Source organism: Rhinatrema bivittatum, chromosome 4 (genome assembly GCF_901001135.1).
Source record: "Rhinatrema bivittatum chromosome 4, aRhiBiv1.1, whole genome shotgun sequence".
NCBI classification, from domain to species: Eukaryota; Metazoa; Chordata; class Amphibia; order Gymnophiona; family Rhinatrematidae; genus Rhinatrema; species Rhinatrema bivittatum.
In genome coordinates, this window is record NC_042618.1 from 150,257,328 (window position 1) to 150,276,734 (window position 19,407).

A 19,407-nucleotide genomic window follows, 5' to 3' on the forward strand; every position below is an offset into this window, starting at 1 on the left:
AGATATATGGTTGCCCAGTTTGTCTTAGAATGTTCTGTTAGATAGAAATGAAGAGAAACATCTGAGAACCCTGCCATCGATTCCAATATTTTTCATCTGATGCCATAACAGGTTATGGTCCACAGTGTCGAAGGCGGCCGTTAAGTCAATTAGCACAAGACAATAAGATTTATCTGCATCAATCCCTCGTAAAACCAAGTCCATTAATGAAGGAGTAATGTCTCTGTTGAGTGATGTTTCCTATATCCAAATTGATTTGGAGAGAGAATATTTTGATTTTCCAGGTGATTTATAAGTGGGATAACACTGCTTTCTCAAGAACTTTTGCAAGAAAAGACAAACTGGATATTGGTCGATAGTTGTCCCAATCATCAGTTCTACCATTCATATTTTTTAGGATCGGCTTTATCACAGCTTGTTTTAACCCATTTGGAACAGTTCCTTCTGAGAAAGACAGGTTAACTAATGTTGTGATTGTCTGTGTGATAACTCCATGTACTTGTTTCAAGGAACTGCCTGGAATTGGGTCACGTGGGTGAATGGTAGGTTTAATTTTAGTAATGATTTGACTAATTTCCAGTTTTGATTCTCTGTCGAACATGGACCACATAGCCATGCCATTAGAATCTTCAGGTGTTTTTGTGGGAGAACAGATAGGGAACTGTGTTTGCAATGTATTGATTTTTTCTAAGAATGCCGTGGCATATTCATTGCAAGAGGCCTTTGTGAAGTTGTAGTTTCTAGAAGGAAGATGTCAGGTCTTTAATTAAATTTTTAACAACTTCAAAGAGCAGTTTAGAATTAAATATAACCCTATGAATCTGCTTAACATTGTAATCTTTTTTTGCTTTATTGGTTAGTATATGGTATTTTGTAAGGAAAGATTTATATTTTCCTAGGGATTCAGCAGATGAGCACTTCCATTGTTTCTCTAATTTTCTAAGGTTCTATTTAGTGTTTCTTAATTCATCATTGTACCAGGGCTTATTATGTTTGGAGTTATTCCTTTCTTTGTTAATAGTTTTTGTCTGGACTGGGATAAGGTTTTCAGCTATGTCATTGACAATTTTATCCCAGGAATCAAAAGCTGTTGTGGAATTAGGTTGATTTAGATCATGGAGTTTATTTTCTATTGCTTCAGCAAGTATTTCCATCTCTTTTTCCTGAAGGTAAAAATGTGCTTATTATCTATACTATTATGGATTTGGTTGGTGATGGCAATTTCTGTCTTTATTAATTGGTGATCAGACCAGGGCAATATCATGTGCAAAGTATTGATTAGGTAATTACTGGTATTCGCATATATTAGGTCCAGAGTGTGAACCAGTGGCGTAGCCACGGGTGGGCCTGGGTGGGCAGGTGCCCACCCAACTTAGACCCAGGCCCACCCAACTAGCACCGGAACTGCAAGGCTGTCGCGGGATCCCATCCCCGCGACAGCGAACAAGAGAACCCACGCCTCGTGCGCCATCACGGCACACGTGGGGAAGTGCTGCTGCGGCCGTATGGCCAACCGGTCTTCCTGTTCGGGGGGGGGGGGCGGAAGCGCCGCGCGCAGCTTCCGCTTCCTCCCCCCAATGCAGGAAGATCAGCTGCCTCTCCTGCTGCCACCCGTTCTCCTGCTATCTTCGGACCAAACGGCCCGCCGAACTTCCTGTTTGGGGGAGCGGAAGCGCCGCGCACAGCTTCCGCTTTCTCCCCCAAAGCAGGAAGATCAGCTGCCTCTCCTGCTGCCACCGGCCTCCTGCTATCTTCGGGCGTCGGGCCCACCGAGCTTCCTGCTTGGGGGGGGGGGGGGGAGAAAGCGGACATTGTGCGCTGCGCTTCCGCTCCCCCCCCCCCGACAGGAAGTTCGGCGGGCAGTATGGCCCGACGCCCGAAGAAGATAGCAGGAGGCCGGTGGCAGCAGGAGAGGCAGCTGATCTTCCTGCTCTGGGGGAGAAAGCGGAAGCTGTGCACGTGCTTGAATGTGTATGTGTGGATGAGAATGGGAGTGTGTGTGGGTGAAAACTGGAGCCTGGGTGTGTATGTGGGTGAGAATGGAAGCTTGAATATGTGGGTGAATGGGAGCTCGAATGTGTGTATGTGTGGTTGAGAATGGGAGCCTGGATTTGTGGGTGGGTGAGAATGGGAGCTTGAATGTGTGTATATATGGGTGAGAATGAGAGCCTGGGTTTGTGTGGGTGGGTGAGAATGGAAGCTTGAATATGTGGATAAGAATGGGTGCTTGAATGTGTGTATGTGTGGGTGAGAATAGTACCTTAGATGTGTATATGTATGGATGAGAATGGGAGCTTGAATATGTGTGGGTGAGACTGGGAGCATGGGTTTGTGGGTGAGAATGGGAGTCTGGGTTTATGTGTGTGGGTGAGAATGGGTGCCTGGATGTGCGTCTGTGTGTGCATAAGAATATAAGCCTGGGGAGGGGTGAGAAAGTGAGAACTTGAATGTGAGCTTGTGGGGGGGGGAGAGCATATGAGAGTGACAGCTTGAGTGTGTGAGAGGGAGTCTGTGAGAGAAAGCGTGTATGTGTGTGTGTGTGTGTGTGTGTGGAAGGGAAGAAGACAGTAATAGAAGAAAGACACTGAAAAGGAATTAGGAAATGAGCTATAAGGGAAAAAATGGGAAAAAGAGACCAGGACCAACTGATTAGAAAAATACAAAGGTCAGACAACAAAGGTAAAAATATATATCTATATTTTGAGATGTTAGCAATTTAAATATAAGCAACACAACCGCTCTCTCAAAATTTATGGACAGGTAGGAGCCGTGTATAAAATCGTAATAATAAGAAGGCTAAAGTACCACAAATCACCATGAATTATGTTTGTATCATTAAGTAAACCTCATACTTAGGCGTAGATGTGAATGCTATGCTGCATAATTTGGCATTATTTATCAGTAAAAAAACAACTAGTAGACCTGCATGCCTACAGCCCACCCATGTTAACCTTGTGCCCACCCAAAAAATCAATTCTGGCTACGCCACTGGTGTGAACAGCTTTATAAGTGGCTTTCGAGACAAATTGTGACCATCCCAGAGCTTCCATAGCTTCTAAAAACATTTCACAGGCTAAGGTTCTTAGTGTTTTGTCTACCTGGAAGTTAAAGTATCCTACAATTAATGTAGATTCAGGTGATAGAAACACCTTGGTGAATAAGTCAATCAGTGGTGAGCAATCTTTTTGTAGTATTTCTGGAGGACAGTAGACCAGTCCTATGTTTATTTGTGGCAACTTAAGAATTGCTACCTCATAGGAAGGATTAATCTCTATTTTGTATGGTACAAGCTTAAGTTCTTTTCTGCTAATTATTAATAAGCCCCCACCTTTTCATTTAGCTCTAGGAAAATGAATTTTGTTTAGGAGAACATTATCTCTTTCTTTCAGCCAGGTTTCAGTGGTACACAAAAATGGTGGGATTTAAGTCCTCTAGCAGGTCATTAATCAGGTCCAGAAAAAATTTAGCCAACCTGTCCACCATGATTTTAGCTAGCAATTTCAGGTCAAAGTTTAACAGGGATATAGGTCGATAAGAAGCCGCAGATAATGCATCTCAACCTGGCTTAAGGATGATCATTATTATAGCTTTATTTGGTGAGTAGAGATTGGCCTTGCTCAAATAACCTCTCAAACATCCTACCTAGCAAAAGGTATATTTTAAAACTCAAGAGCTTGTAAAATTTAGCAGGAACCCATCAGTGCTCGGCGCTTTCAAAAGTTTTGCATTTGTTATCTCCACTTGGACTTCTTGTAATTGGATAGGTTGATTTAACCAAGTTAATAGGACATCCATTAACTTAAGTAACTATAGTGTACTTACAAAATTCCTAATCTACCTTGCATCTCCTGGTACTGTTAGGTACCCCAACCCTTGGGGAGTCAGACTGGGTCTCCTCACCTGCACAGGCAGGAAGCCCGCTCCAGCATCCCTCCACCGCTGCCGCGTCCCGGCTCAGTTCACCGCCATTACGACCTGCTCACGGTGCCCCGACACCGCCGACACTGCTGCATCCCCAACTTCCTTAGGCATGCGTGCGCATGCATGGACTCAATTTAAAGGGCCAACGGTTGGAAAGTTCCCCGTGGCCCGGGATAATGACATCAGGCAAGGCAGGTATAAATACCCTGCCTTGCCACTTCCATGTCTCAGCAACAGGTCCAGCTCTTGGTGAGTGCGTGTTGTCTGCATCCTGACCCCCGTGTTCCTGTGATTCTTCTGACTCCTGCTCCAGATCCTGCTCCTGCTCCTGCCCTTGTCCTGTTCCAGCTCCTCATCATTTCTGCTCCCTCGGATTGATCTACTGGCTCTGACCTTGCTCGTCTCACTGATTCCTGCTTGTCCACTGCCTGCCCTGATCTTCAACCTGGTCCAACATTCATGCTTGTCCACTGGCTGCCCTGATCTTCAGCCTGGTCCAACATTCCTGCTTGTCCACTGCTTGCCCTGATCTTCAGTCTGGTCCACCGTCCCTGCTCATCTGCTGTCTGCCCAGACCGCGGCCTGGCCTCTATCTCCTGTAGCCTGCTGCCTGTCTTGACCCTTGACACATTGAACCTGTCTTCTACTTGCTGTCTGAGAGACCTGCATCCAAGTCCTGCTGGCCCCGGCACCCAAGGGCTCAACCCGCGGGGAATATGGGGTGGTATATGTGAAGGTCCTGTTGGGCTCTATCCCTCAGAACTGCCTCCCAACTATGAAGATCACCGACGGTCTCTCCTTGATGGTGGCAACAACCTCGTCTCAGCTCAAGGGGCCACTTTCCTTACAGGTACTGTCAGGAACCCCAGCCTCCAACACAGTGTCCAGGGGTAGCCCTCTGGCCACTCTAGAAGCCCTTTTAGTCTACAGATATGCATGAGCCCCTGTACCATGATGAGACCGACAAAATCCTGGGGCTGGCCGTGGTCAATGCTGCTGACAGGTAAGCATATCCAGGCATGGGCTAGGCTGAAGCTGAAGACACAGATTCCAAGCATGATGGAGTCCAGGTGAGACAAGGGACCAGGTGAAGACTAAGAGCAAGGACCAGGCAAACCATGGCTGGACCAAGACTTCAGATGATAAGGCACTGGAACTTTGGAATTCAGAGCCAGACTCGGGAACTCGCAGACTCTGGAGCAAAACTTAGGTACTCAGGAACAGGACTCTGAAGACTTGGAGCAGAAGACTGGCCTGAAGGCCAAAGACACCGTAATGCTGAGACAGACTGTGACACAGGATGCAGGCAGGATGCTGGCAGTAGCTGAAGACACTGGACCAGGTAAAAGACCAGGATGCTGAAATAAATGAAGACCACAGAGGACTTTGCAAGACCCCAATGCAGAGACTGAAGAGCCCTTTTATAGGGCATCCAAAGATGACATCATCCAAGGGTGCCATGGGCTTTCCTGCCATGAGCCCCTGAACTACAGTGGGGGCAAGCACATGCACAGCTGGGGGGATGCCAACATGAGCGGCGGTACCGTGGAATGGCGGCAAACTGCTGCAGCAATGGCAGAAGCAGGGTTGGCAGCCTAAGTAAGTGAAGCCACCCACAGGACCCTCCCGCAAGAGGTACTTCTAACAGGTACTATGTCATATAAGGACTGATAGAATGATCGAAACACTTCACTAATTTCTGGCCGAGAATTTACGATCTTTCCAGAGGAGTTTCAAATAGCAGCTATATGTGAATCGTTTTTATGATGAATTAAAATATCGTACGATATTTCTTAATTTGTCATATATTGGTAAAATTGATAAAGGATCGCTTTTCCCCTGATTTTTGCCGGAAAAAAAAAATGCCGATCCGCGGGAAAACGAGATTTTCCCGCGGCCACACGAACCCAAAGCGAAATTGATCGAGCACCCGATGCAGATCTCTACTTTCATCCTCCCCAATTTTTCATGATATTGGCCAATGTTCTTCCCATTTAATTACCATGTTGAAATAAATGACATTTTTAATACCTAAGGCCTTTTTTAGCTCTCTGATGTAGTAAGATATTCAGCATAGCTTGTGTGTCCTGAAATTGATGACTATGCGCCATTATAGGCACCTTCTCATATCACTTTTTATCTTGTGGTAATTGAGATTCTAAAGCAAAGATTTCTTTCATCATAGCTTTCTGCTTCGCCACTGTATAGGAAATATCGCCCTTCAACACCACTTTGGCCATTTCCCAAATTAAGAAAGGGGCTTCCTGATTTTCAGTATTATTAGTCAATTATTCATCCCATCATTTCCCAAAGAACTCATGGAATCCTTGATCTTTATAGAGATACTTAGGAAACCTCCAAGACTCTGGAATTTGTTGTCAGCAGATGTGGTTAGGGCACATACTTTGGCAACAAATTCCTCTGACTGAGTTTAAAAAAGGTTTAGATAAGTTCCTGGAGGAGAAGTCCATTAACTGCTATTAATTGAGTTGACTTAGGGAATAGCCACTTCTATTACTGGCATCAGTAGCACGGGATCTACTTAATGTTTGGCTACTTGCCAGGTACTTGTAACCTGGATGGGCCACTGTTGGAAACAGAATGCTGGGCTTGATGGACCCTTGGTCTGACCCAGTATGGCAACTTCTTATGTCCTTACTGTACTCAAGATGATAAACCCCAAGATCAAGCCATGCTGGTGTGTGGTCATATATTGCTAGGGGCCCAATGTGAACCTCCATAATCTCTGAAAAGGCTTCACTTTGCACTAACAAATAATCACTTCAGGATTGTGAATTATGTGCTCAGGATATATGAGTGTATTCTCATTCTAGCAGATGAAGAACCTTCCAAGCATCCACAAGATCTTGATTTTGACAGAGGTGCACTATCCCTTGTTTTTCTGGACTGCTGACCTAGAGAAGATGAAGAGAGATCCATAGTCACATCATGGATGCAATTGAAATCTCCACCATGAAGATACACTCATTGGCAAAGGGTAACAATAAATGTATCAATTTTACAAAAATGTCATGTTCATAAACATTTAGCGCATATACATTACAAAATGCAACAACCATTCAAAAAAAGAGTCCCCTCAATCAAGTATCACCCCTCTGGGTTCACAATCACCTCTTGCTCTGAGAAGGAATCCCCATTCTCCAAGAGTAGCACCGCAACCACCTTCTTAGTGTTGGATTGAGCTGAACAAGCTTTACCCATGCATTGTCTTCTCAGCTTATTGTGTTCATTTTCGTCAAGTCTTGTCTCTTGCAAAAATGCAACTTGCACTTTAAAGCATTGTAGGGCTTACAAAATTTTTAATTGTTTGGTCACTGACCCAATGCCCGCAACATTCCATTTGCCACACCATACCTCAGATGACATCATGGAACATCTGTGAACGATGTATATACAAAAGAAGTCACCCACAGCCATTCAAATGGCTTGGGCCTCCCAGTCTAGGTCTGATCCCAATCATGTGCATCCTGAAACAAGCAGCAAAAACAAGTTCTCATCATTACAATGGACATACTCAAAGAAACTCCTATTCTGTATCTTTTTGCATTCCCCCTTTCCTTCCCATCACTACCCTGAAGGCCCCTCCCAACTCGTCCTCTCCCCCATTCCCACTCATTTCTAAATGATCTAACCCCTACACCACCTGACCTGACTATGGGTAACAGGACCATAATATATATGTGAGGATCCCACTCCCCATTAATCACAGTTTAAAATGCTTTAATACCAATAATAGCTAATTTATGAAGAGAACAAAGTAAGAAAAACACCCACACACAAGTCACAGAGCTCCTGCAATCAAAGAAACTGTTCTGAATTCTTTTTCTCCAGGGGTCCTGGAAGATCAGTTATTCAGCCTCAGTCACAAGGTATAGCTACCAGAGCATCCATAATGGTTTCTCATTCATATTCCCCTCATCAGCATACTGTTGGTTCAATGTCCAGGGGCAGACAAATATTTGGGGACCAAAAGGCCATTCAGAAAACAACACAAACCCCTCCCATGATATCACCCTTTATGTTCCTAAGCAGATTACTGGAATCCCTCCAAACACACAGCACAGAGTGCCAAAATCACAGCTCTCCTGGCTTATCCTGAATAATGTTCAAAAATGCCTGAGCCATTTCCACCGATGTAAACAACTTTACTTCTTCTTTATAGGTTAGCGTCAGCTTAGCAGGAAAATGAAGCACAATTTTAATTTGTAGACCCACCAGCTTTGAACATATTATTGAGAAAGCACATCATTTAGCTGATACAGCCGCCGAGAAATCCAAGAAGAGTAGTACCTGTTTCCCATTATAATCAAGTTGTCTGCTCTTTCAGTATGTCTGTAATGTGTCTTCCTTATGGGAAATGAAGGACCTTAAAAATCACAGGCCTTGGCTTGTTAAATGTCAGTGATCACATCCCCAACTGATATGCTCGTTCAGCACAAGAATACCCACATGTAATGACAAGACCTAAAGCCTGCATAAGCCATGTCTCCAAGAAGTTCTAGCAAGCCAATTAAGCAAAGCTTGTTTCTATGGTATCGATTCTCTAAGTCCTCCAGTTTGAGCTCAGATTTTTCATTTTTAGCCTGAAGTTCCAAAAGTTCCGATTCCAGGGGGTGCATATTGTCATCCATTTCATTAAGGTGCGATTCACCTTTCACCTGCTTCGTGTTATCGGCTAGCAGGGCATGCATCTCAACAAACTTGCTAAATATTTTTTTGAATTTGTGTTCCAGAGCTGTCACAACCACCGCAGCTATATCGCTCACCCCTTCTAATGGCGTACTCAGGGACAGCAAGATACTGCTCTCACCAGCCATTTTACCTTCACCAGGCTGTGCTTTCTCTCTATCTTGTCGAGTGACTTTAGTCTCCATATGGCTGCCTACACACAGAAACTCAATGTGATTAAAATCTGAACTGTCCAAAAGTTGAAAAGCAGGAGGAATTACTGGCCAAGCAGGTCACGAACATTACGATTTATGTGAAATTGGGGAGTGGGGTCCTGGAGTAGCGAATTGACGCGTCTTCACTCCGCCATCACACCATGTGACCTCAATAGACGTATTTGAAATCATAAGTGCTCAAGTGCGCACATGTATTAAAATTCCAGAATATCTCTTTTTGCATACCTATATGTACATGTATGGGTACATGCGCACTCATTTTTAAATTAGCCTGTTAGTGCATTGCATGCAATCTAGTTTTCTTGCTATGCTATAGTGCAGTGGTTCTGAACAGGTGTGTCGGGACACACTAATGTGTCACGAGGTGATGGAAATGTGTCGCAGACCCAGCAGAAGGCTGCTCTTTCCTCATCAATCTGGGCAGGAGTTGGCTGATTTCTCCTTTATTGGGTATGAAAGGAAGCTGGTCTTGCTTCCTTCTCCTCTTCCTGGCCCAGTGGGAGGTTATTCCCTTCTCTTTCACCCAGATCAGAGCGAGATATCACCAACTCCTGTTCATATGGGCCCAGCAGGACACCAGCTTTATCTCCCTCTGCCTGGCAGTGAGGCTGCTGATGCTGTCTTCACCCCATGGAGCCTGGATATGAAAGCAGGAGCATGAGGGAGAGAGGTGCGTGCTCTGTAGATCCACTGCCTACTTCTGCTGCTGCTGCCTCTCCTCAGTGCTTCTTGCTCTCATCTGCTGCTGGTAAAGCAGGAGGGACACTCTGAATTTGACTGAAAGCTTATGCTGGCTGAGAACCAGGAGGAGGGGGAAATGTGATGGGCAGGAAGGCCTTGGGAGCATCTGCTGGGTAGGAGGGGTTGGCAGAAAGGAGGTTGGGTTTGCTGGGTAGGGAGAGGTGGAGGAAAGAGGGGCTGAGGCTGCGGGGCAGGGAGGAGAGATGGGAGAGATGTAGGTGTGGGGCCTGCTGGGTTAGGGGAGAAGGGAGGTCAGGGGATGTTGAGCAGGAAGGGGTGAGAAAGAAGTGGTCAGAGGTATGCTAGGTAGGGAAGGGGAGAGGGAAGGACAGGGCGAGTTGAGCAGGGGAGAGAGGCTGCACAGGGAAGAGGATGCAGGAGTGGGGGATGTCGGAAATGTTGAACAGGGATATGAGCATGTGAAGGGATGATTGAGTAGTTGGAAGAAGTGAGGGATGATGGGGGCATGAAGGGGAGTGACAGGGTACAAGAGTCATAATATGTCAATTTTGAGAATATGCATTTCTTCTATCTTTGAACTTTGCTTACTCTAAGAGGAAATATATTTCTGTTTCTAGTTCTCCAGTTTTGCACTGAATGCAGAAGGTCTTGGGGTTTCCATTCCAGTTTTTGTTTCCGCATTTGTAATTTATGGTACTTTATTCTATATTAGGTGAAGGTAGGTCTGTCTGTATTCTTTATGTGTGTGACTGAGGTACAACATGTAGGGATTTGTATCAGTCTTATTTGTTGTATTTTCTCAATATGATATTGCACTGGTGGTGAACTGCTGCCTTTTCATGGGTAGGGCTATTGCTGTTTCATTACTTTGAGTTAGTGCTGTTTGCTATGGCAGGTTTGATAAACATGTACAGAGTGGGGTTTGTTGTTGATTTTTTTTTCCAGGTTTTGTATTATTTTACAATACACCTGGTAGGAGAGGGAGTTTGTAATGTAGTTATTGAGATGACACCAGAATCAGAATATCTTTTTTGCATGGTGAGCTGTACAGGGAAATGTCTTAGTTCTGCTCTCCACAGGGAGATTCCTGTGGATGCAGAGTATATGTTTATATTTAGTCCCATGATGGTCAGTGTGTCACAAATGTGAGCATCATCTCTCAGGTGTGCCCTGATAGAAAAAAGGTTGAGAACCACTGCTATTAGTGTATAGGCCCTTTAGTGTGAAACTAAGTTATACAATTTATTTGCTGACAATGCCCCCATGTTTGTGACTTCTCCACACATCTTTCTTCCTAACCTTATGAAAGAAATGAATCTTATAGCAAGATCTGTGCTTTAAGGTTAATTTCAGAAAATGGAAGCTCTTAACATTAATCTAGACTCGCAAGCTCTAAAATCAAAGACTGCTTTCCCTTAAAATGAGCAACCATATAGTACATATTACATATTTGTGAGTGAATATTGCAAACTCCAACATTGCCTCTAGAAAGCAGACTATCCAAAGCTGGATCTAAACTTAGAACGTGAACTATCAGTATAGTCCAGGCATAATATTTCATTGCTCAGAAATTGTCATGGACCCGTAGGCTGAGATAAGAGCAGCCACCATGGAAAGAAATCCTTGAGGCTCACGGCTGGCATACACCTGCCACAAACAGAATAAGAACCAGACAAGGAACTGAACAAGGTTATTTTATTATTCACTGAATCTGTACAGTGAGCAGTCCATGGCAAAAATAAGACAAGCAAGTCCCAGAAACACAGAGTTCAAAAAAAATCACAAGGTCCATTAAATAAAGTACAGGATTACATAGCAAACAAGGTCTTGTGCAAAGCTCCAGAAACTCAGGAGCAAAGGCAACATAGTAGAGCAACTATGGAATAAGCAATCACAACTAATCAATGAACCCGCATGGAGCACAGCCCAAGGCTGGCGAGACCTATCCTGACCAATAAGTGTTGGTCACACAGATACACAGGCAACCATAACCAGGCTTCACAGCATCTTAGTTTCAGCATGGGGAAAAAAAACTTCCCCACCATCCACGGATTGGCTGACCAGAGTCTGGGAGTTGCTCTCGCCATAGAGAAAAAGACTGCAGAAACATGAAATTCTGAATATATTTCATGATGACTGGGAGCCCTTCTTTCAATAATCAAAAAACACTGATTCACACAGACTGTTTTCTTCTTCTTCTTTCATCTTTCTTTCTTCTCTTTTTCTTTTCTTCTTTTTGAGTCCTTAAAAACTTTTAGAGGTCTTTTAAAAACATTTCTGTTTAAGTCTTTACATTGTTGATTTTATTCAGTTTTTATCTATTTTAGGTTCTGTATTTTAATGTAGATATGTTTTTTATTCTTATTTTATTATTGTATTTTATGTATGTCCCTATTGTACATTACTTAGACCTACTGAAGCATTAAGCAATTAAGAAATCTTAATAAATGTAAATGTAAAATGCTTGATATGTAAAAATAATTCCTATTTTATTTTCTGCAACCATGGACTTTTTTTTTTTTAATTTTATCCCCTTTCATGTTTGAATGTATTCATGTATTTCACTGGGTCTGATTCAGGAAAGCTTTTCTTCCATTCTGTGTCTAAGGGAAAAAAGCTTAGTGAATCAGGCCCTGTGCTTATTAACCTTTGGTCTCAAAAATGTCATTCCAGTTAAAATAAAATAAATAAATAATGTATCTATATCAAGGTTTCTGATTGTGTGAGTGAGCAAGGCAATGTTTGATGGTTATAATGTATCATAACTGTTTTCCTGAATATGGTTTACAAGTCATGAAGATTTTAGTATAGGGTGCATTTTTCATTACAACTGCATGCATATTGCTAGCTGTCAAGAGCAGCAGGGGGTCATGGTCACGTAGAAAGGATGGTCTTGGAAAGGAAAAAGGATGAAATTACCTATGTGAAAATGTGACAAAGACGGGGCCTTGTATTGTGAAAGGCAGGTAGGCAAGGTTAGGATAGGTGCATCTCTGGGTCATGACCCTTACTGGAACACTTTCCCAGGAGGAGAAGGCTGCTTTCAAAGGGGCTACTCCCTAAAACATGTGGAAAAGCAGCACTGGCTGTTTACAGTACAAGTGATTTGAGCAGAAAGAAAGCCAGGAAAGCTTTAATAATTAGGAAAGGCATATGGAACATGTATAAAGCCATTTTTTGTGAAAGTGTTACAAGCACACCTACTGAAGTGTATGAGGCTCTACCTGTCAGTGCCAGGTTTGTTGCCACCTCATAATCAGACCAGAGGCTCGGGAAGCAACCCAAATGGCACGTGTGACCAGGCTGGAGTTTAGATCATTAGCCTAATCCCTGATGTGTTCCTCTTACATGGCAAATATGTTTTAACCCAAATAGCTAATTTTACAACAGTTTATATTCAGCAAAACCAAAGTCTTTCCTAATGTTCACCCTATCCTGGCTGGTGAACCAAACTCCTCATGACTGAGTGAAGATTAAAAGTACTGAATGGCTAATCTTAAACCTTTTCAGCCTAGGCATATCTCCCACACCAAAGCAAAATGTCAGATACAGTCAGCAATAATTAATGAACATAATAGATGATAAAATAAAAATAACTATTTAAAAATAAAAACATAAAACAGGATATTGTATATCAGGGCATCCCAAACCTGTCCTGGGGACCCCACAGCCAGTCAGGTTTTAGGGATATCCACAATGAATATGCAAGAGAGAAATTGGCATATACTGAGTCTCCATGATATGCAGATTTATTTCATACATAACCATTGTGGATATCCTGAAACCCCTGACCGGCTGTGGGGGTTCCCAGGACAGGTTTGGCAAGCCCTCCTATATATTAACAAGATTCATCGTTTTTCTTGTATAATTTTGCTTTGTTTTGACTGTTAGGAAAAGAAACACAGTTACTGAAATTTTACATGAACATGATAATGACTTCAAAGCTATTAATAATATATGAGAAGCATTTTCTAGTGAAAAGAAAGCTCTAGAACAAGAAGTCATGACACGAGACTCAAAGGGATAGATTTGGGAGTAATGTAAAAAATATTTCTTCACAGAAACAGTGGTTGGATACATGTATGATACTAGCTAGGCTGCCTACACGTGACCTGTGGGACTGTTGCTATATTTGGGAGGTTCCTAAGGAGCAAGGAGGGACAGAGTATAACTGGTGACTCCAGGAGCCACTGGGAGGAGTCAAGTGGTCAGCAGTTCAGAATTTGGACAGTCAGTTTCCAAGGAGCTGGTGAAGGGCAGCCAAGGAGCTGAGCTCTGCCTTGAGCTCCAGTGAATTCTCGGGAGAGGAGGTGTCTATAAGGGTAAAGGATAAACCCAGGAAGATCCAACCCTTAGACCAGTGGTTCTCAACAGGTGTCGGGACACACTAATGTGTTGCGAGGTCACAGAAGGTGTCTCACAGACTCAGCAGAAGGCTGCTCTTTCCTCATCAGTCTGGACAGGAGTTGGCTGATTTCTCCATTACTGGATATGAAAGGAAGTTGCTCTTGCTTCCTTCTCCTTTTCCTGGCCCAGTGGGAGGTTATTCCCTTCTCTTTCACCCAGATCAAAGCAAGCTATCACCAACTCCTGTTCATATGAGCCCGGCAGGACACCAACTTTATCTTCCTCTGCCTGGCCTGGCAGTGAGGCTGTTGATGCTCTCTTCACCCCATGGACATGAAATCAGGAGCATGAGGAAGAGAGGTGCATACTCTGTAGATCCACTGCTGACTTCCACTGCTGCTGCTTCATCTTCTTCCTCTCCTCAATGCTTCTTCCTTTCATCTGCTGCTGGAAAAGTGGGAGGGAGACTCTGGATTGGACTGAAGGCTTATGCTGACTGGGAGCCAGGATGATGGGAAAGTGTGCTGGGTAGGAAGGCCTTGGGAGATAAGGAGTCAAGGAAGTGGTGGGTAGAAAGGGGTGGCAGGAAGGAGATTGGGGCTGCTGGGTAGGAAAAGATGAAGGAAAGAAGAGCTGGGGGCTGCTGGGCAGGGAGGAGAGAGATGGAAGTAGAGGGAGAGATGGAGGATTGGGGCCTGCTGGGCTGGGGGAGAAGGGAGGTTAGCGGGTGCTGAGCAGAAAGGAGTGGGAAAGAGGTGGACAGAGGTGGACAGAGGTATGGTAGGTAGGGAATAGGAGAGAGAAGGGCAGGGATAGTTGAGCAGGAAAGAGAGGCAACACAGGGAAGAGGATGCAAGGGTGGAGGTGTCGGAAATGTTGGACGGGGATATGAGCATGTGAAGGACGATTGAGTAACTGGGAGATTGAGGGGTGATGGGGGCATGGAGGAGAGTGACGGGGTACAAAGGCCATACTATGTCAGTTCTGAGAATATGCATTTCTTCTATCTTTGAACTGCTTAGTGTAGGAGGAAATATAGTTCTGTTTCTAGTTCTCCAGTTTTGCACTGCATGCCGAAGGAGGTCTTGGGGTTTCCATTCCAGTTTTTGTTTCTGTATTTGTAATTGGTGGTATTTTATTCTATATTAAGGGGTAGATTTTAAAAAAGAGCGAGATCGCATACTTTTGTTCGTGCAGCAGGCGCAAACAAAAGTACGCTGGATTTTATAAGATACGCGCATAGCCGCGCGTATCTTATAAAATCCGGGATCGGCGCGCGCGAGGCTGCCGATTTTGGGCAGCCTGCGCGTGCCGAGCCGCGCAGCCTGCCTTCATTCCCTCCGAGGCCGCTCTGAAATCAGAGTGGCCTCAGAGGGAACTTTCTTTCGCCCTCCCCTCACCTTCCCCTCCCTTCCCCTACCTAACCCACCCCCCCGGCCCTATCTAAAAAAAAAACCCCTTACCTTTGTCCCTCGATTTACGCCTGCTAGAAGCAGACGTAAATCTACGCGCGCCAGCGAACTGCTGGCACGCCGTCATCCGACCCGGGGGCTGGTCCGGAGGCCTCGACCATGCCCCCGGGCCGGCACCACGCCCCGGTCCCGCCCCCAAAACACCGCGTCCCGCCCCCGAAACGCCGCGTCATTCGGCCCCGCCCCCGACACGCCCCCTTAAAAAAACCCCGGGACTTACGCGCGTCCCGGGGCTCTGAGCGCCGGCGGCCTATGCAAAATAGGCGCGAGGGCCCTGCCCGGAGGCAGTAGTAACTTTTCTGATAAAGGTAGTGGGGGGTCTAGATAGGGCCGGGATGGTGGGTTAGGTAGGGGAAGGGAGGGGAAGGGAGGGGAAGGTGCAGGGGAAGGTGCAGGGGGGTGGAGGGAATGGGCAGCGCGCTGGGCTCAGCATGCACAATTTGCATAAATGTGCACCCCTTGCCCGCGCCGACCCCAAATTTTATAAGATACACGCGGCTACGCACGTATCTTATAAAATCCAGCGTACTTTTGTTCGCGCCTGATGCGCGAACAAAAGTACGAGCGCACGCTGTCTTTTAAAATGTACCCCAATCTGTCTGCAATATCACTCACAAAAATGTTGAAAAGAACCAGTCCAAGGACCAATCTCCATGGCAAACCATTAGTAATCACCCTCTCCTCCAGGATCGGTGCAAGAGTATTTGCATCCTAGGCAAACCTTCGGTCATGCACCCCCCTTCCTCAACTTATCAATTGGTGGCTGTGGCTCCTTCTTTGACTCTGCCTCTGACAGAGCATCCTTCTGGACCTTGCACTGGTGGGATATGCCCCCTACAAAAACAAAATTTTGGCACTCTAGGCAACTGCCTAGTTTGCCTAATGGAAGCACCGACTCTGTACTCCTCGGAGTAAACTCCATTTACTACTACCCTTTGTCTCCTCCTACTCAACTACTTTCTAAAGTAACAGTCAGTCACTTTAGGACCCAAACGAAAGGCATTCAGTTTATTTATGTCGCCTATATAGAATCATGTCAAAGGCCTTGGCATTCAGTTTATTTATAAGTTGCCTATGTAGAATCATGTCAAAGGCATTATTGAAATCCAAGTACACTACATTTAGCACTCTCCATAATCCAACTCTATGGACAGCCAATGCAAGAAATTGATCAGATTTGTCTGACAAGAATAACCTGTGGTAAATACCATGCTGCTTTGGGTCGTGTAATCCATTTGATTCCAGAAACTGCACTATCCTGAGTTTTAGCAGTGATTCTATTCATTTGTTCACCACAGAGGTCAAACTAATTGGCCTGTAGTTCCCAGTCTCCTCTTACTTCCAGGAATAACCTATTTGCCTGCAAATCAGTTAATTTAATATGCATGCTATGTCAGGATTTGAGAATAGATAACTCACGGTATTTGAAATACCAGATTTTATCTTTGCATTAAGGCATTTACCACATAGTATATGCTGTTTACAGTGGTAAATCCCTAATCTAGCTTAGTAAATTATCTCCTTTGTTCATTTGCTGGGTTCTGAGTGTTTGAAGCTTTAAACTATAAAATGTGTTTCTTTGCTAGGTTATGGGTGTTTATCCAATTTTCCTCTACCCAAATTTCCACCCCATTCCTATATATATAGATATATATTCATTTTGTCAGTGATCTATAATTGATGTATTATTTTCTTTAAATTGTAGTCAGAGTTAATTTGCATTTAATTAATTAACTAATTAATTACTTAATTTATGGATTTCTAACCCACACAATTCCATGTTCTTAACAGGTTACAAAAAACATTCATAATTAATAATTAAAACATGATCAGAACAATAAATGAAATAAAATCAAGTATAAAACAACAGACTACTGCAAAATTAGAGGGTCAGGAAAAAATTGTGCATAATAGGAATTAATTAATGGGGCCACACAAATATTTTATATATGTAATGTATTTGCTTTTATAATATTATATGTTGTTTTATACTTGATTTTATTTCATTTATTTTTCTGATCATGTTTTAATTATTAATTATGAATGTTTTTTGTAACCTGCTAAGAACATGGAATTGTGTGGGATAGAAATCCATTAACTAACTAACTAAATAAATAAATAAATGCAAATTAACTCTGACTACAATTTAAAGAAAATAATACATCAATTATAGATCACTGACAAAATGAATAAGCTAAAGTATAACAAATACATGCAATTGATTTAAACATTTATAACCAAAAACAAAAAGATGCAGACAGCAGTCGAGCAGTGAGATGGTTTTACCCAATGTTTTGCACCAAGTACCATCTATGAGTGCCTGTTGGTGGGAGATAGTATGTATATATCTAGTGCAAAAATCACCTCGCTTTTAGAGAATTGGTGGCCGGAGTAGCAGACCTGAAGGAACTCCGCCAGATAGAGAAGTATATAAAGAAGAACTTCAGATGCTTAGTAGAGCAGTCCCACCTTCACTCTAACAGCCCTTGTGCTGCATTGGAGAAGCAAGATCACCTGGAGGACAGCAACACTTTGGTGTGACAGGAAGTGGTCCTGTAGCCTGCTCTCAGATGATGAATTATCCTCTTGCACCAAGAATGTGTCTCCAGGGTGTGAATGTCCAGTTGGGAAATGATAGCACTGCCATTATTTTTGATGGCTCATTCATTATGTTTATGTTTTTTATGTTTTATTAAGATTTATAAATTCCTTGTGCACAGTGGACTAGGCAATGTACAATTTCAACATACACAATAAATAGGACATAAAAGCTTGTGTAACAAGGTCAACTCTAAAACTACAGATTATCTTAACAGAAAGCATTTCACTGCACTTACATGTCAGACATCCTTAGATCATAAATAGACCTGTTGAAACAGAAAAGTTTTCAGTGCTACCTTGAAAATTTGGTTAGGTTCAATAATTGTAACCCTTTCAGTAAGAAGTTCCAGAATGCAGGTGCTGCTAATGAACAAGAACAGTTGCTTGTTTCAGCAAGTCTGGCCTGATGAGTTGAAGGAACATTTAAAAGCCCACCTTGCTGAGATTGCAATGAACGAGAGGGCTGGTAAAGCTGAACGAGTACATTGGCCCAAGGGGAATCATTTGAAGAAATTAATTTGTGCACAGTTGCTCCAATCTTATATTGAACCTGTTGGGTGACAGGTAGCCAGTGCAAGTCCGTCAGCATTGGAGAGATGTGATTGTGTCGCCTCTTGCCTGAGATCAGTCTGGCAGCAACATTTAATAGAATCTGCAAAGGTCTTAAAGTTACAGCAGGCAAGCCAATGTAAATTGCTTTGCAAAAGACAACTACAAAAAGAATTGAGGCTTGGACAACAGTGTGAAAGTAAACTTCTTTGAGTAAATATTTTAACCCAAAGAGCACTCTCAGCTTAAAAAGCCTGTTCTGATGCCCAATTTGACATGCTCACAAAAACAACGATGAGAGTCAATCCAAACGCCCAGAGTTTTTGTGCATGAACAGACTGGAAAGGATAGTTTATTAATGGTGACTGTGGAACAAGCTGATTTTATGTTAGATATCATTCTTTGAATCAGCATGAAATCTGTTTTGGCCATGTTGATAGCTAGGTTTCTGGTGGGCAGGAGGAAAACCTGGTAACTTGCCAGTCTGGTGCAAAAGTGGGAGACCACACCCATCACCTAGATAGGATTTTAAAGAGTGCTGGGGAGCAGCCCACTGCTATGGCACTTCTGGGTACCAATGACATACGAAAGTACAGGTAGGAGATTTTGGAAGCCAATTTAGGAATTTAGATAGGAAATGGAAATCCAGAACCTTCAAGTTAACATTCTCAGAAATGATCCCAGTTCACCACATAGGATCCCAATGACAGGCTGAACTCTGGAGTTGCAACTGGTGGATGAGGCAATGGGGCAAAGACGAGATTCTTACCTCTGTTAGAAACTGGGGAACACTTTGGGTAAGGGGGATCCTATTCCAATGGGATTGGCTCCACCTTGACTAGGATGAAACCAGGCTATTTTCACTAACATTCAAAGAGGAGATAGAGCTG

General features: G+C 43.6%; 1 protein-coding gene across 1 annotated transcript in view; it reads right to left on the reverse strand.

The window, feature by feature from the left end:
- Nucleotides 1–19,407, reverse strand: part of NKX2-1 (NK2 homeobox 1) — a 74,345-nt gene that overhangs the window by 20,859 nt on the left and 34,079 nt on the right. Inside the window, exon 4 of the mRNA XM_029598975.1 lies at nt 7,297–7,409. The gene's annotated coding sequence lies outside the window, so the exon portion shown is untranslated. The remainder of the gene's footprint in view (nt 1–7,296; nt 7,410–19,407) is intronic.